Source organism: Triticum urartu, chromosome 6 (genome assembly GCF_003073215.2).
Source record: "Triticum urartu cultivar G1812 chromosome 6, Tu2.1, whole genome shotgun sequence".
NCBI lineage: Eukaryota > Viridiplantae > Streptophyta > Magnoliopsida > Poales > Poaceae > Triticum > Triticum urartu.
The window spans coordinates 25,489,709-25,507,373 of NC_053027.1; the positions used below are offsets into that span (position 1 = coordinate 25,489,709).

The 17,665-nt window shown below is 44.4% G+C and overlaps 1 long non-coding RNA gene across 2 annotated transcripts; it reads right to left on the minus strand.

Annotated features, from left to right (window-relative positions):
- Positions 1–7: 7 nt before the first annotated feature.
- Positions 8–3,148, minus strand: LOC125516543. Of its 2 annotated transcripts, none has more exons than XR_007287365.1 (9): positions 2,768–3,148; positions 2,396–2,499; positions 1,922–2,093; positions 1,780–1,834; positions 1,590–1,680; positions 1,178–1,378; positions 773–924; positions 357–424; positions 8–260 (listed from the first exon to the last, which is right to left on the minus strand). It is a non-coding gene; the product is annotated as an uncharacterized LOC125516543 (long non-coding RNA). The 2 variants fall into 2 exon arrangements; XR_007287364.1 differs by having other exon boundaries at positions 2,722–3,148.
- Between the last annotated feature and the right edge of the window lie 14,517 nt (positions 3,149–17,665).

The window sequence follows — 17,665 nt, forward strand, 5'->3', positions numbered from 1 at the left end:
AATAAAAAATTAAGAGAAATGCATGCCAGAGCAGGAATTACCGCAGGTAGTTTTCCTAAATCTGTGTATACTTCGCAGCCATGCAGTAAAAGACTAAAAATGTTGACCGGTCCCTCCACAATTTGTAATCCAATGAGGATTTAATATATGTTTAGATCTAGCCAGCCGCTCATTTCCTTCGTCATGCAAAAGAGATGCTCATATCTAGCAAGATTCCTAGGAGTTTTGATGCCTTCCTTATTTTGTTTGGTACCTTGGGTCTGCACAGGTATGACAGATGCGCATACAATGAGCATACCAAAGAAATACATGTGACGGGCAAAATAAATTATGAACAGACATCTTCAGAGACTAACCTTGGGTCTAGCTGCTTGTCAACAAAAGGATCAATGGAGGTGACTTGGTTAAAAGATGTGCCGACAACCTGCATACAATGATTTACAGAGAAGGAGACGAGTAAGGTTTGTTTGCTTAATTAGGACTCTGCATCAACAAATCACCTGAAGCATTCTCAATGAACAATAATTTACATATCCACCAAGATAAACTTGGCGGTTAGCAAATATGTTGATAATAGGAATCTACACCACAAAGAAATCGCCAAGGCATCTAATACTTCTATCTTTAAAGAACGGCTATTCAACCAATGCATCTTAGACTCTTAGTGAAGCTCCAAATGAGAAACCATCATAATTATTTTGAGATGCCTTATTCAGTTAACCAAACAAAGCATGTTCATCTTAATAAAAAGGCAGGAAATAAAGCATCGTACCACTATCCGTGAATTGCATGTAGAACTTGATCGTGGAGGTGAGTTGGGGCTCTTTGGTGCTAGCTCTTCCAGTTCTCTTTGAAATGCATTTGAAATGCATATGTTGTACCTCTCCCAATTGGTGCCTCTGGATATGTACTTTCCCTCAGTATCTGCAAATGTAAATGCAGATTTTCAGGCTCCTTTTCTGATTAGAGAGAATAAGCGAGAAAAACTGATAATAGACCAAACAAATCTGATAAAAAAACTGATTATAGGTTACAAAACCTGAGAAATAATAATGGTGGAATTTGCTTCAAAACAACAGTATCCACATGTAAAAGAAATAGAGATTACATCTACAGAAACTTCACTACAAATGGAAGAGTTTTTTTCATTTAGGTGTTCTTTTGATCATTGGTGTACCTTGGACTCAAGAGCAGGGGAGCATCCTCTTACAAGCCAGGCTAGCAGCCAGCAACAAGCCCAACGTGCAGAATGATCCATACATCCAGCGAGATGAAGTTAGAGAAGACACACACAGAGGCACATACCTGCTCCAGAAAGCTTCAGGGCACGGTTGAACATGGCCAGTGCCATGTCCTCTGCGGCCTGCTTGCTTGTGAACTGCAGGGGCAATTGGAAACCAAAAGCATGGTCGGTGAGTCAGTCTGATGAGTGCCTAGGGCGTGTCAAATGTGATGGCTCCAAAGTCCTTTCTTGATGGAAACAAGCACAAATGTTTTTGCACTTTCTCTAAAAACTCATACAAAAACATAACCTATTGGTTGAAAGGTGCTATAGAATCGCTTAGCCATGAAATCATTGAAATATATACCCCAACTTCAGACTCAAGGAAGGCGGGTTAGAGAAAGCCAACATCCCAATCTCAAACTGAAGCACATCACCCCTAGGAAGCCATCTGGAGCCTGTGACAACACAATCACATCAAAATGCAGTAACAAATTTCACTGTGTACACAAGAGAGAGAGAGAGAGAGAGAGACAGAGAGAGACAGAGAGAGGTACTTTTTGTTCAATATTTTCTTCAGGCAAATTCTTCATCTTTCGTCCCTTCTCGAACCTGCAAACATGGTGTACAGATAAAACATATATTACATTATGAAATCAAAACCAGGGAGACATATTAATAACTCCTTTGCTTCCTTACCTTCAGACCTCTACTAATAGAGAAATCATTTACTATCTTGTGATCAACACCCTGCTGCTGCGCGGCGCTGGCCATCCCCCTGTGCGCCGAGGAGGTGGGAGAGGCGCAGCGGAACATGCTCCTCCTATGGAGTCTGAGCTCGTCTGCAGCTCGAGCTTACTCCCATGCGCCTCTGGAATATAAAAACAGACTTACTGCACATACTTATGATATAAGAAGCTGTAGATGGGAAGTATAACCAAAACCAGTTTACTTTTATAGACTTATTATAGTACATCCTGCAACACTATAAAGAATTTTTGTGAAACTAATTTTTGAAGGCAAGTATCTCCAATGGTAATTTAATCTGGTAATTGTTTATTAGTGCTGAGAAAAACTATTTCATTTATCGAATAATGAAAAGAGCAGCAGCGAAATGATAATAGAGACAGTGTTATCATTTCGTAAGGAAAAAAAGTAGTGTGGAAAACTTACAGATAGGACCAAGACCAACATCAACCTTTCCCTCCACCATGAATACCTTAACCACCATCTTCAAGTTCATCATAAGAAAATAGTCACATATATGCACATCAAGCCTGCACCATCATAACCAGGATTAACCCAAAATCAAATGTCTCAGCCTTTTGGTACCTCAAAATTGACAGCATTAGAGATAGAGATGTTTCCATTTGCATATGCAAAAAACCTAAGAATTAAACATATACGTGGTTGAATGAGTTTGTATTAGGAAACTTGGCAACCAAGATGAGCACTACAAAAAAACAAGAACAGAGAAAGGAGAGAGAGAGGGGGTCGACCTGCAGTTCACTGGAACAAGACAAACCCTAGCCTCTCAAGTCTCACCAATTCTGCTGCTTCTTGCCCGCCGCCGCCTTGAGCACAAACTTCTTCCCGGATGTGGTGCCTGCTTCTTGCCCGCCGCCGCCTTGAGCACAAGCTTCTTCTTCCTGGATGTGGTACCCTTGCGCGGGCGCGTGGTGACTGTGGCCACCAGGTCGGCCTCGGGCGCGGCCTGGGCGGAGGACGTGCGCTTGCCTCGCGACGGTCCGACGGCCAGGGGTGGCGAGCTAGGCGGCGCCATGGGTTGCGTGCGGCTGGCTAGGGTTCCGGGGGAGGATTCTGATGGGGGGGCGAATGGGAGGAGGAAGAGGCAAGAGTAGGGGTGGCCGTTGGTGGGGAAGGAGGCTGGCGGCGGCCTCGTCGCGGGAGGAGCAGCGCGGATGGGGCGGCTAGGGTTCTACAACGGGGGCTGCTGTTTTTATATGCCTCTGGCGGAAATGACGAAAATGCCCTAGGTGGGGCACCAATTTTACAGGCGGTGGCACAGCCATTTCGACACGGTTTCGATCTACAATGCTTATTTTTAATCCAACGGCCGGCCTCTCTCCATCTCTAGATCGGATGGCCCAAAACGTATCAAGGAATCGATCCGACGGCCAGGAAGCACTGATCTATGAGGAGGCTGGGTTCCTCCCGGTATGTATCTTACACGATTCTGTCTTGTCTGGAAAAAAAGAAAACCAAAATTATATGAAGTTGATAACTAATATGTTTCCTTTAACTACCACGTGCACGGCGAGGATTTACGGCACGCAAGTGCGGGGGCACTCAGGTCTTGGTGCCACCTTTTTATTTTAGCCACCCATTTTCAAACTTCTATGTCTTTTAAACAAAAAAATCAATTTAAGTTATGTTTTCATATTCATATTTCTTGCGGCCAGCGCTTTCAAATAATATTTATTTTGAATATATTTTGGCAACTTTTGGAAAAAATGTTAATTTTGATTGTTTGAAACTTAGTACGAGCGACCGATAATATTCAATTATTTTGTGTCTATGACCAACAGAAAAAATTGCTCAAAATTGCATCTTTGAAACTTATTGAAACTGGGCATTTTCTAATGCAAAAGCGGTAAGTTTCATCGTTGAAACTTGAAGGTTTTTGATGGATTTTCTTTTTTACTGTGCCCTACTTCATGAATTGTGAGGCAAATCGAGCAGTGGCAGGGCTTGGCCAGTGAGTGCCCTCACACCTACTCCCTCCGTTCGGAATTATTTGTCGCAGAAATGGATATATCTAGACGTATTTTAGTTCTAGATACATCCATTTTCGAGACAAGTAATTAGATACATCCATTTTCGAGACAAGTAATTCCGAACGGAGGGAGTAGGTGCCCAGCGAATTTCCGCTTGCATTGTAGCATTCTTTTCCCGCTTGGATGTTTTTAATTACTCTCCACCAAAATACTCTTAACTTGGCTTGTATCCTAAGCTTTCGTTGCCTTTTCAATTTTTCTTCCCATTAGACAAACTAGACAGTCCATCTACCACACCATACCTTGTGTCCATCATGGATCTGTACAACAATTGAACAAAACAAATGTCATTTCTTTTCGATACCTACGACCAAATGTCCTCTGCTGGATTGTTTGGTCGTGGCATATTAAGGATGGCCACCTCATCTGATGGGATAAACACCTAATGAATGAAAGGAGTGTTCTAGTCGCCCATGTTTTTCATCGATAAGATCATCTACAAGTTGGACCGGAGTTTCTCACATGCATCATAGTGGTTTCATCAGCGGCGTGCCCTGCACCCATTTATCATGCCATATCTCTGTAGTATGTGCATTCCTAATTTGTCACAGCATACCCTCCTTCAAACCTTCTTGCCCTTTCAGAAGAGCACGCCAAGTTAGCGATGCACTACGCGGGAACCCACATTTGAAAAAAAGAATCTAATTTCATGGTATCTTCCATGAAGGACCCTCGTACATGACCTATCTAGATAGAAATAGCCATGTATGTTTAGCAAACTTTGCATAAGTGAATAGATCAAGGTCGTGAAACCCAAGGCCTCCAATTACACCCGGCCTCTCTATCAACAAGATGTCCAAAGACATCAAGGATACACACAACCAAAAAAGAAAATAAAAAGAACAGAAGAAAAAATACCCCACCATGGTGATCAATCACTAGCATCAGCAACACTCTAACCACCACCGAAGACAACGCCCGGATTACAAAAAAGGTTCTCCAAAAGCAACACCCCCAAGAAGGAAACACTACTAGGAAAAGGGCTATAGATAGGATTGATACTAATGGCGCACCAGGGAAGCAGTGCGCCACTACTATATACTAATGGCGCATCTGTTGGTGATGCGCCATTAGTGTCAGAAACAGGGTGCGCCACTAGTATTAATTTTTTTCTCCATTTTTTCATACATACTAATGGCGCATCAGGTAGACAATGCGCCATTACTAGTTCTAACTAGTAATGGCGCACCTGGCAGAGAGTACGCCATTACTGTAATTTTTTCTTATTCTTTTTTTTGCAAAACTACTAATGGCGCACCGTTCCACAGTGCGCCATTACTAGTTTAAACTAGTAATGGCGCACTATTAGACGGTGCGCCATTAGTATATATATTTATATTTTTTACTTTTTTGCAAAACTTCTAATGGCGCACCACCTGCAGGTGCGCCATTAGTAACCAGGGTTACTAATGGCGCATTTCCTTGTGGTGCGCCATTAGTAACCTGGGACCCCAACAAGATATTTTGGACAGCCCCACACCTACGCACTCACTTTTCCCACTTCATTCCCTCCACCTCCTTCTCCAAGCTTTCGGCTGCCTCCTCCTCCTCACCTCATTTGCACCATAGATTCATCAAAATTAAGTGGCAAAATTACCTTTTTTTGATAGGTAAGTAAGGGGAAAGCTATCTTCATGATGTAGATCTACTTTTTTTCTCCCTGGCTCGCTCCAACAACGTGCACATGCACTTTTTGTGGCCTAGCTAGATCTATGTATGTTTGTGGTGTTGCATGTGTTTGTGGTGTTGCATATATGTTTGTGTTTGAAGGTACCGGTATTTGAAATGCGATAGTTGCCAATATTTTGCCGGAATGTTTTGATTCATTTCCGTTTCGGCGAGAATTTTGGCACTATGCATTCCTTTTGGTCCTATTTTTAGGGAAGGTCATGCCAAATTTTTTCTTGGTTCTAAAATATCGTTTTGCTCTACCCCGCAGGCGGCCATGGTTCGCATGATGACCGAAGTCATCGTGAATAGGTTTTTGAGGTCCGCGAAGGCCGAGATGCTTCAAAAGAACGAGACGGAGATAAGATGTCCGTGTCGAAGATGCAAGCTGAAGAGCCTTATTGCGGACCCAGAATCCGGGCAGGTGCGGGACCACCTGCTCTTGCGTGGTTTCATGGATGGCTATCGGTGGCAAGGTGATGAAGATGACTACGAAGTCGTCCATGGGGGCCGGGCAAGAAATGAGGAAGGGCAGCAAGACAACCACCGCGGCTCGGGCAGGCGAGAAGACGAAGAATCCCCAGGAGATCATCACGACGGTGATGCTGTACACAGTCATCATGTAGAAGATGCAGGACATGATGATGAGGAAGATGCCGGAGCAGACGACGGGCATGATCATGAAGATGATGATGCCGGCGGAGCAGACGACGCTGGACTATCGATGGGCTGGGTGCAGGACCCTCATATTCAAGAGCTGCTTCTCAAGCAGACGGATAACGCAAGAGCTGCCGCCCGAGAGAAAGCCAAGATGGATCAACTTGAGTTAGACGCGGTTACTCCATTGTATGAAGGATGCAGGCCCGAGGATACCCGCCTGAAAGTAACGCTCATGGCTCTGGAGATGAAGGTAAAACACAAAATGACCGACACATGCTTCGACGAGAACATGTCATTCTGGCACGAACGTATTCCCAAGGGGAACAAGTGCCCGACCAGTTTGGAGGAGGCGAAGAAAATCGTGTGTCCTCTGGATTTACCGCACGTGAAATACCATGTGTGCATGAACAATTGCATCATTTATCGGGACGAGCACGCGGAGTCTACCATATGTCCTGTGTGCGGCGTCACTCGATACAAGAAGAGGAAGAAAGCTCCTTGAAAAGTGGTGTGGTACTTTCCGATCACTCCTCGTCTGCAGCGGTATTTCGCGGATCCTAAGGTAGCAAAGCTCCTGCGTTGGCACGCGGATAGGGAGGAGAAGAAGCGAGAAGATGACGCAAATGATCGGGAGATAGATAAAAAAGACAAGATGCTGAGTCACCCTAAGGATGCGAGCCAGTGGCAAGCGTTGAACTTCGAAGACCTAGAATTTGGGAACGATCCAAGGAACATCGTGCTGGGCGCGAGCACCGATGGAGTCAATCCGTTTGGCAGCCAGAGAAGCACACATAGCACCTGGCCTGTATTTGTGTGGATGTACAACCTTCCCCCTGGTTGTGCATGAAGAGGAAGTACATTCACATGAGTATGCTAATTGAAGGGCCGAAACAACCAGGGAACGACTTCAATCTGTATCTGGGGCTGCTGAAGGAGGAGCTAGACACGCTGTGGAAAACGTCAGCCAATACGTGGGATGCTGCAGAGAAAGAATATTTCCCTATGAGAGCCGCACTGCTCATGACGGTGCACGACTATCTCGGTTACGGATATCTCGCGGGGCAGGTAGTCCACGAATTTTCTGGATGCGTAAGGTGCATGGATGACACAACGTATCGCCAACTAGATAGAGATTCCAGGTCTTCGAAAACCGTGTTCATGGGACATCGAAGGTGGCTTCGCGACGATGACCCGTGGAGGAAACGCAAGGATCTGTTCGATGGTGAAACCGAACCCCGAAAACGCCCGTGTACGAGGAGCGGCGAGGAAATAGACGAGCTGTTGAAAAATTGGAAAGACTGCCCACTGCCGGGAAAGAAGCAAAAGGCGCCAGAGCCAGGAAAGAAGCGAAAGACGCCAGAGCCGCTGCTGAAGGTATGGAAAACGAGGTCTGTTTTCTGGGACTTGCCGTACTGGAAGATCCACCGTGTGCCTCACAGCCTTGATGTCATGCATATCACGAAGAACGTGTGCGAGAGTTTGCTTGGTACCCTGCTCAACATGCCAGAGAGGACCAAAGATGGGCCGAAAGCAAGGGCAGACTTGAAATCAATGGGCATCAGGCAGGAGCTTCACGCTAATGATGATGATGATGATGATGATGATGATGAGGCGAAGCAGGACACAGAAAGTCGTCGCAAAGGCTAAAAGGCCAAGAAGACCGGAAATGACTACCCTCCCGCGTGCTTCACTCTAAGTCAGGAGGAGATCGAGCAGTTTTTCACCTGCCTCCTAGGAGTAAAACTTCCTTACGGTTACGCGGGGAAGATAAGCAGATACCTAGACCCAGCGAAGCAGAAGTTCAGCGGAATGAAGTCTCACGACTGTCACGTGCTGATGACGCAGATACTTCCAGTTGCAATCCGTGGGATCATGGACGCGCACGTCCGTGAAACGCTATTTGGCCTATGCAACTTTTTCGACGTCATCTCTCGGAAGTCGGTTGGCGTGAGGCAACTCAGAAGGCTACAGGAAGAGATCATGGTGATACTATGCGAGCTTGAAATGTACTTCCCGCCCGCATTCTTTGACGTTATGGTGCATCTGCTGGTCCATATCGTGGAGGATATCATCCAACTCGGGCCGACGTTCCTGCACAGCATGATGCCGTTCGAAAGGATGAATGGTGTCATTAAAGGATACGTTCGCAACATGTCACGTCCAGAGGGAAGTATAGCCAGGGGCTTTCTGACCGAAGAGTGCATCTCCTACTGCACGAATTATCTAGGCATCGAGAACCCGTTGGTCTGCCCGTCAACAGGCACCTTGGCAGGCTCGCTGGATGGGGTCACCGTGAGGGTCGCCGCGAAATGCATGTTGACTTCGAGGATCGACTCATCGACTTTGAAAGAGCAAACCTAGTCGCGCTACAACACATAGACGTGGTCGATCCTTGGGTGGTAGAGCACAAAACCTTTATTGAGAAGACGTACAATGACCGAGGCCAACAGAGGACGGACAGAGATATACTCAAAGAGCACAACTCATGTTTCACGTGTTGGTTCAAGCAGAAGCTTCTGTCGTACCCTTTACATGAGGATTCTTCCGCGGAAGAACAACTCATATTTGCCTTGTCACAGGGCGCCGAGCACAACCTAATGACCTATGAGGCATACGATATCAACGGCTACACATTCTACACCGAGGACAAGGACATGAAGAGCGATGGTTATCAGAACTTCGGGGTAATGATGGAATCCTACACCGGTAACGATAAGGACAGATACTACGGAAGGATCGAGGAGATCTGGGAGCTGAGCTACGCTGGAGAGAAGGTCCCGATGTTCCGTGTCAGATGGGCCAAGAGCGTCCTAAAAGAAGACCGGTATTTCACCACCATGGTTATACCCGAAGCCAAATCCAAGACTGCAGGCGCAAACGTCACCGCGAAAAATGAGCCATGGGTACTGGCTTCACAAGTGGACCAATGCTTCTTCATTACCGATCCGTCAAAGCCCAGTCGTGTTGTCGTGAGGAGAGGCAAAAGGAAGATTATCGGAATGGATGGAGTAGCCAATGAGCAAGACTTTGACAAGTACGGCGACCCGAAGATCGAACATGACGACGACGATGAAGTAGCAGCATACACCACAAGAAGAAGCAGGACCACCCTACCTAAAGGACGTCCGTTCCACAGAAGAACTCCATTTGTGAAAAAGAAGGGCAAGAAGATTGTGAACAGATAGCTAGCTAAGATCGATTGTATTTAAATTGTAGCCTTCATTTCTCGGGCACTTTTTGATATCATGAATATTTTTGTATTCAATATGAAAAAATATTTCTCGGGCCTACAGAAGATCGATTGTATTCAATATGAAAAAATATTGAATATTCATGAGGACACTCGATCTCGATCCCCCTCCCTCTTGATAGCTATCCCCCTCTCCAGATCCCCCTCGCCGCCAAGCACCCCCCGCACCCCCCCCCCGCTCCACCGCCGCCGACGACCCACCGCACCCTCCCCCGCTCCACTGCCGCCGACAACCCACCGCACCTTCCCCGCTCCACCACCGCCGCCGACACCCCACACCTTCCCCCGGCCCGCTCCACCGCCACCGCCGACACCCGCACCCTCCCCCACTTTTTGAAGATATTTTTAAATAACAAATTTGATGATATTTTGAAATAAGAAATTTGATGATATCTTCAAATAACAAATTTGATGATATTTTCAATTAAAAATAAAAAAACAAATTTGATGATATTTTCAAAAAAAAATTGATGATATTTGATGACATCTTCTGTTCTAGTCCTCATGAAAATAACAAATTTGATAAAAAAACAAATTATTAGATGCAACAAGAAATAATGAAAAAAAATGTTACTAATGGCGCACCAGAGGAGGGTGCACCATTGCTGTCAGAAAAAAAAAGTTACTAATGGCGCACCAGAGGAGGGTGCGCCATTGCTATCAGAAAAAAAATTACTTATGGCCCACCGCTAGGTGGTGCGCCATTGCTATACCTCCCCCGACTAAAATCTCGGCCCCAATCCCCGGCCGATCCCATCTCACATCTCTCAGCCCCTGCGCGCCGCTGCCCCGACGACCCACGACGCCGCCCCCGCGCCCCCGCGCCCCCACCACTGCAGCTCCTCCGCCGCCCACCGAACAGCAAGCCGCCGCGGCCCCCAACCATCCCGCCGCCGCCGACCGCACGGGGTGCAGGACGACGACCGCCGCCGACCCGCAACCGTCTCGCCGCCGCCCGTAAGCCCCCTCCTCCTCCGCCCGTCCTCCTCCGCCCGTAAGCTCCCTCCCCCTAGACTCCCCTCTCTGCTCCTTCCTCCTTGCCCTCTCCCACTCTGCTTGATCCCCTCTCTTCTCTGTCTCCACCTTCTGTTCTTGCCTGTGAGGTGTTTGATTGAATGCCAATTCAAACGATTGATGCAGCCGCATCCACTGGAGCACCACGACCCTGTCTGTGACCTTGTCTCTGCTCCGCCGCCGTCTACGACCTCGTCTGTGACCGCGTCCATCAAGGTGAGTTCTAGTCTGAAACTCTCAATGCTCAAGTCTAGAAGCATCATGGATTCAAGTGTTAGCTAGCTAGATGATAAGAGGGATGCATGAGAAGCTAGCTACACTGCCATGAACTTTGTTTTTCCTTTTGACAAACACTCTTGTTAACATCAGGAATTAAAAATACAACATAGAACAAGATATATAGATAGCTAGTAAACAAAATCTGTATATGTACATACTCTCATAAGGTTCTAAGAGATTTTATTATAAGCTTGATGTTCCTTGTCGTTGACTTATCACTGTTAAACAGAGACCTCTAAGCTGATACTCTGCATGTATGCACACAAACAATAATCCTATAGACAAAAAAAATGCCATGATCCATACAGTATAAATTCCATGATGCATAGGCTATATTTGCCATGGGAGATGGCAATTTTGTTAGATCATGATCCAGAGATTAAAAAAATGCATGGACTATAATTTCCTGGCATGATCAATAGAATAAAAATGTAGAATAAAAAATGCCATGATCCATACACTATAATTTTCATGATGCATAGACTATTTTTGCCATGGCCCGGTGCAAAAGAAATTTGCCATGTTGCAAAAAGAAAAGAAATTTGCCATGGTGCATATAGTAAAAACAATGCCATGATCTATAAAATACATTTGTCATTCTTTCTGTGTTTGTACAGACTTGCTAAACTATTGATGATTTTTTGTTGGGAGACATATTATATCTGGAATGGAAGCTCACATAAGTTGAGCTGATTTTTGTCCATATGAAAGCAGAGGACCATATGGTCTGTGGCTGAGTTTTGTCTCCGACCATTGTGTCGTGATGAATTTGTAGGTACCCTGAGAGGCCCTTGAGTTTGCCGGAATGTCGATTAACTTCCGTTCCGGAAAATTCGGGTACTCCATATGTCCTATTTTCAGCAAAGGTCATGCTGAAATTTTCCATGAATTTTAGCATGACTTTGCTAAAAATAGGACATATGGGGTACTTGCAACTAATGCATAGGCCGGGGTATCTTAGTACTTAGTTAAGTAGGATCAACTGCCCCGCCATTCTTGCTGCATTAAACCATATGTGGCAATAGAGCCAAGTGATTAGTGCCAAGTGATTAGGCCCAACCTAGGGTGCCTCGGCATCGATAAACCCTAAATGATGAAAACTTAACTTGGATGCCCCGGATGCCTCGGTGTCGATGAGAACCTAAATGATGTACGCTTAGGCTTTTAGGGTGCCTCGGCGTCGACAAACCCTAAATGATGAAAACTTAGGCTTTTAGGGTGCCTCGGTGTCGACAAACCCTAAATGATGAGACCATGACCTTGTTCCTTGACAATAACCAAATTTTTGACCAAACTTTTTTCCTATTTAGAGCGAAACATGGCCCACAACGATGAGGCCGGTGGTTCGGGCGGCAAGCAATTCTGGGAGCTGTCCCAGGATATGTCGTCATCATCATCGGACGACGAAAGTCTCCCGGCGGAGTGCGACTGGTGCCACGACAATCGAGGTCTGTGCGACATGCCTTACCTGGACGATGATCGGCGCTTCAGCATTAAGCTCGAGGAGACCTTCGAAGTTGAAACGGTACACAACAACGACAAGTGTTATTTTCATAATTAAGCATGCCTTCAACTATTTCAACGTGTAATTTTCATATTTTACAATTCGAGTATAGCTTATCCTATGCCATGCAAGACGCTATGTCTTGGAGAGCATGGATTTTGAAGACCATGAAATTTCTGAAACAAAGAAAATTCACCTAAGGACTCATCACGATGTGGACTTTGAAGTAAATCTATATAATTCTGAGAGCGTAACCCATTTTGGTTGCAAAAGTTGGGAAGCATTTTGCAAGATGTATGGTTTTGATGAGGGTATGCTTATCACCATGGATCTTGGTAATCCTGACATCAACCAAGACAATATGGACATTTGGGTCCTTGTTGATACGCCTCCAATTCTACTGCTATGTGAGTTTCTCAAACATAGTTATTAGCTAATTTATATTGTTTATTTCAAAATAGTTGACAGCTTATTTCCATTGACAGCTTATTTTTATTGTTCAAAGAATGTGCGGGAGATGATAGACAAAACCCACCACCGATGGCTCCGAATTAACAACTTACAAGGAGAAAAATCATCTGGTCGGATTTTGTACTGACATTGAAAATTACATTATCCACAAACAAACTCCTCAACATTATGGTAAATACGTGCCACTAGTGCATATGTTCAACTACGGTAACTACCATGGAGATACCCTGGTAAGATTTTTACTACTACGACATCCGTGCATCTTTTGGATACTTCTAAAACTAGTACATCATTGCTAACTATGAAGTTATTACTATGTTTTTCAACAGATAATCCCAGAGAATTGTGTGCCTCATATGATGTATCTGAAAGGTAGTGTTAATGTTTTGAACATACAGCCAGGTCGTCCTACGAATCTCAACTGTCCATACGAGATTTCTAAAAGAAATGGAGACATGAAAATCAAAGGATGGAAAAAATATATGGACAGTCGTAAGGAGCTTCTTGGAAGCAAAAGGAAGCGAAGCGCAAGAATTGGAGACAGGATGTTCTCCATTCTCCATAATGGAGAGTCAGGGTCTATATTGTTTTATGCTATTTTAGCTTAAATAGGGTATTTAGGTCCTGCCTAATACTAATGATCATGTGCTGATGAACAATTAAGTAGGGTTGGTTCGAAGACTATCAAGATGATGATCGTATGACTTGTTATGAATAACGAGTAGAAGTTGTATGATAATGATTAGTAGGACTTGTTAGGATTAGTATTACTTCCGACAAACTCAATACTTGCGGTCTTGAGACTTGTAATGTTTTATCTTTGTTCGGTCTTTTGAATTCGGAGACTAATATGATGAATTGTATTCGGAGACTAATCTTCTATTGTATTCGATGAATCTGATGTTGCTGTCTATATTCTGTCTAATAATATATTTTATATTCTGTCTAATAATATATTTTATAACCCGCGCAAAAATCAGAAAAGGAAAAAAAACCAAATATTCATACTAATGGCGCATCATCACCAGGTGCGCCATTAGTATGCCAAAGGATACTAATGGCGCATCAACAGAGAATGCGCCATTAGTATGACAAAGCCATGCTTACGTATGGCCCCCCGGGAGGCACACTAATGGCGCATGCTGTTACATACTAATGGCGCACTAGCTGGTGCGCCATTAGTAAAAATTACTAGTGGCGTGCTACTAATGATGCACCAGTGATGCGCCATTAGTAGGCAAAACCGGTGCGCCATTAGTAGGCCTTTTCCTAGTAGTGAAACAATGTACAAGCATTGCCGTTGCCCGATCGAAGATCGTGGGTTTTCACCCTGGAAAAATTTCTGAGTTCACCCAAAAACAATGCCTTCAACAAGGCCATTGCCAATTACAACCAATAAGGGCCAAACCTTGGGTTCTACCCTAGGAATTGAGACTCGATACTCGAGGAGTACCACCAAAAATGCAGTCCACTAGTGCTGCCGCCCACGCTTGCCGAGGCCGCTGTTGCAAGTCACCAACCACCTGATATACATTTGTCATCGCATCCAATACACCCTTCCGCCGAAGCTTCAAGACCTCCAATCGCAGCCGGCATGACTTTCTCCATGTCTATCAATGCCTTGAGAATCTTGACTTAGATATGTCCCATGACATCAATAAGAAATCGAAGCTTCGTGTCACGTCTCCTTGAGGCCTTGTTGGCTGATAATATTAAGCGCGCACGACCGGAGCCTTTTTGATCTAGATATCCAGGGCGACATACACCAATCCATATAGATCTCCGCTCGGAAAGACTGGACCTCATCAACGGCCAGATCCAAGAGGTCGACATCTGGCAGAAAGACGACTTGGCGGAAGAAGAGCATCAGGGCCAAACCACCATTATTAGTCCGAAGCTAATAACCCCCATGCCGCCCTCCTCTTCATCCAGACCTGTAGAAAAAGATCAACGATGCCGCATCGTGCCAGTCGCATCCGTGAAGGCTTGAACTTGGCAAGACGCCAATCATGGCTGGAGACGGGGACCAGCCACTCCTGGCCAGATCCGGTGACTCCTAGTCCCACCGCTCCCGCTACGGCGGCACCGCATGTAGCCTACAAGCCCATCCACCATGGTGTCTGATTAGAAGGATATATAAATATACAAATGAAAAGGCCCTTGTTATCCCTCCAACAATATATATAAAGCTTATTGGGACGTGAGAAAGCTTGCACAATTTTATAGTGGCTATGGAAATGTATTGCCAGACAGAGATATACGATTTTCGTTCGGCATCCAAACCGCTTGTGTCATGCTTAATCGATGGTCACTCTAATTTTTCCGGCGGGCCTTCCCTGTGGTACTGCAGCCTTACATGTGTACTAGTGGTTGGAGTGTCATCCGGTGGCACCGCTTAAGAGAAAGTTGTTTACATGTTTTTTTTAATCATGTACTCCTCATCTCCATTTAAAAAAATATTTATAGAGAATCCTTATCTCCGTCTGGAAAAAGAAGTAAAAAAGAAAAGAAAAGAAAATCACCAACGCAACCTTACAGCGAGCGCCACTTAGCATAGTCCTCCATTTAAAAAAATATGTGAGGTCATCACCTTCATATAAAAAGAAAAAAACATTTTCACCTCCATCTAAAAATAATATCCCAAAAGCTTTTTCACTACGGCCAACCAGTTTATACCACGTGGCATAACTGGTTGGCCGCTCTTCATGCATAACTTAATGGGTTTAATGAGTTTCATACAGCTATTCATTAAGGAGAAAACCAAAACTACTTGGAGTTAATAACTAATACGTTTCCTTTAACTAACACGTGCACTGCAAGGATTTACGTGCATGATGTTTTTTCCTCTCCCCACGTCGTATTGGGCCGGCCCATTCGTGCACATCTCTATTTCTAATGGAGCAGTTGGTAGTCTCGTTTTCAGGTTTTTTTCATCCCACCTCCCATGGTTTTTTATACCTCCTTCCACCTTCGCTGGTTTTTTTTATACCTCCTTCCACCTTCCCCTCCCCCTACTTCATTGGTTTATATTCGCGTCATCCTCTCACACAACGAAAGAAATCTGAACAGATCAGAACTTTCCATACTGGCGCAAGTTATTTAGTAATGTAGAATCAATCACGAACAATCGCTAAAGATCAAATCTAAGTTAATTAACCTTACCTTAAATCACTCAATCACATTGATTTTCAAAAAAAAAAATGCTCAATCACATTAACCTTACCTTAACTCACGGATAGTAATCAATCTTCAAACAAAGGAAAAAATACATCGAGGGAGCAGTAAATAAACTCCCTTTCTTATGACATGTATATGATCTTTCTTTCCCTCTCCGTTGTCGAGCGTTCTTGATTCTCAAGGCCGATTCTTGGGTTGCGTCACTAGGTCGCGACGGTGCCGAAGGACGAGGACGGCGAGGCCGGGTGCCGCGGCACCGCGTTGGCCGCGGCCGGTGAAGGAGGTGAAGAAGGGCGGCTTCCCTGACCCTGGCCGTGGCTGTGGCCCTGGGAGTTGGTGCGGTGAAAGCGACACTTGAAGGACCCGGCGTGGGTGGCCGGCGTGCAGACGCACTTGTAAGCAGGCTCATGGCCCGCGCTGGACGGCGCCGACGCCGACCCGGGCCACCTCCTCCGCGTATCCTTGGAGCTATGGCTGGCCAATTTACATGAAATTAATTCCCTCAGTTGTTGTGGCAAATATAATACACATAATCCATATTGTTATGCACTAGCATGTGTGTGTGAAATAGATGGATTATGGTCCTGTACCCAATAAGATCGATATGTGTGTGTGTTAGAGAGAGAGGGAGAGGGGGAGAGAGAGTGAGGAAGAGGGAGGGAGTGTGTGTATGAGGATTTGATGGTAAAAAAGGTTGTCAATGTCATTTGATATGTATGAAAATATTAATATTAAACTCTTAAAATTAATATGGTCCCATTGAAATGCACTAATATAGTTAGAGAAAGACATGAGGAAAAGGAAGAACCGGGATCGATTCCTAGTCTTCTCAAGGTGGCCACGTGGGTTTGTCTAAAAAAAAAGGTGACCGCGTGGGTGCTGCTACCAGTCCGCCCAAGTCTCGTTCGTGATAAGTTGTAGGTGCGCGTCCTACTTGAGGCGATTCAGGCCGGTTTTATTTGAGTTTTTTCTCTCTTTTTTCTTCTTCATTTTTTTCATTCTTTTTTGCACTCCGTTTTTTTTGTTTTGTCATTCTTTTTTTTTCTTTTGTTTATTTCCTTTGTTCTATTGGTTATTACTGTACATTTTTTGTATACGTCAACAACATTTTTTTCTAATACACATCTAACATTTTTCAAATACAAACCAACCATTTTTGTAATACATTGTCAAGATTTTTCTGTACACATTTTTTAAATGCTTGATTGTCATTTTTCAAATACAAGATTAACATTTTTTCAATACATGGTCAACAATTTTTTTTGCCATTTTTACAAAAAAAATAAATGCTTGATTAACATTTTCTTAATGCATGGTCATTTTTTTTTCTATACACATTTAACATTGTCCAAATGCTTGATTAACATTTTCAAACCCTTGTTCAACATCTCTTTAAAATGCTTGATTCACATTTCTGTATACATGATCAAACATTTTTATCATTTTTAATACATGGACCCATACACATTTAACAATTTCCCAATTCTTGATTAACATTGTTTAAGTACTCGTTCAACATTTTCTCAAATGCATAACGTTGACATTGTTCAAAAGTGGCATCATAAGTTCCAGGGAGTAGAAAAGAGATTAATCAACGAAACCGCGCGAACTTTGTGATGCTA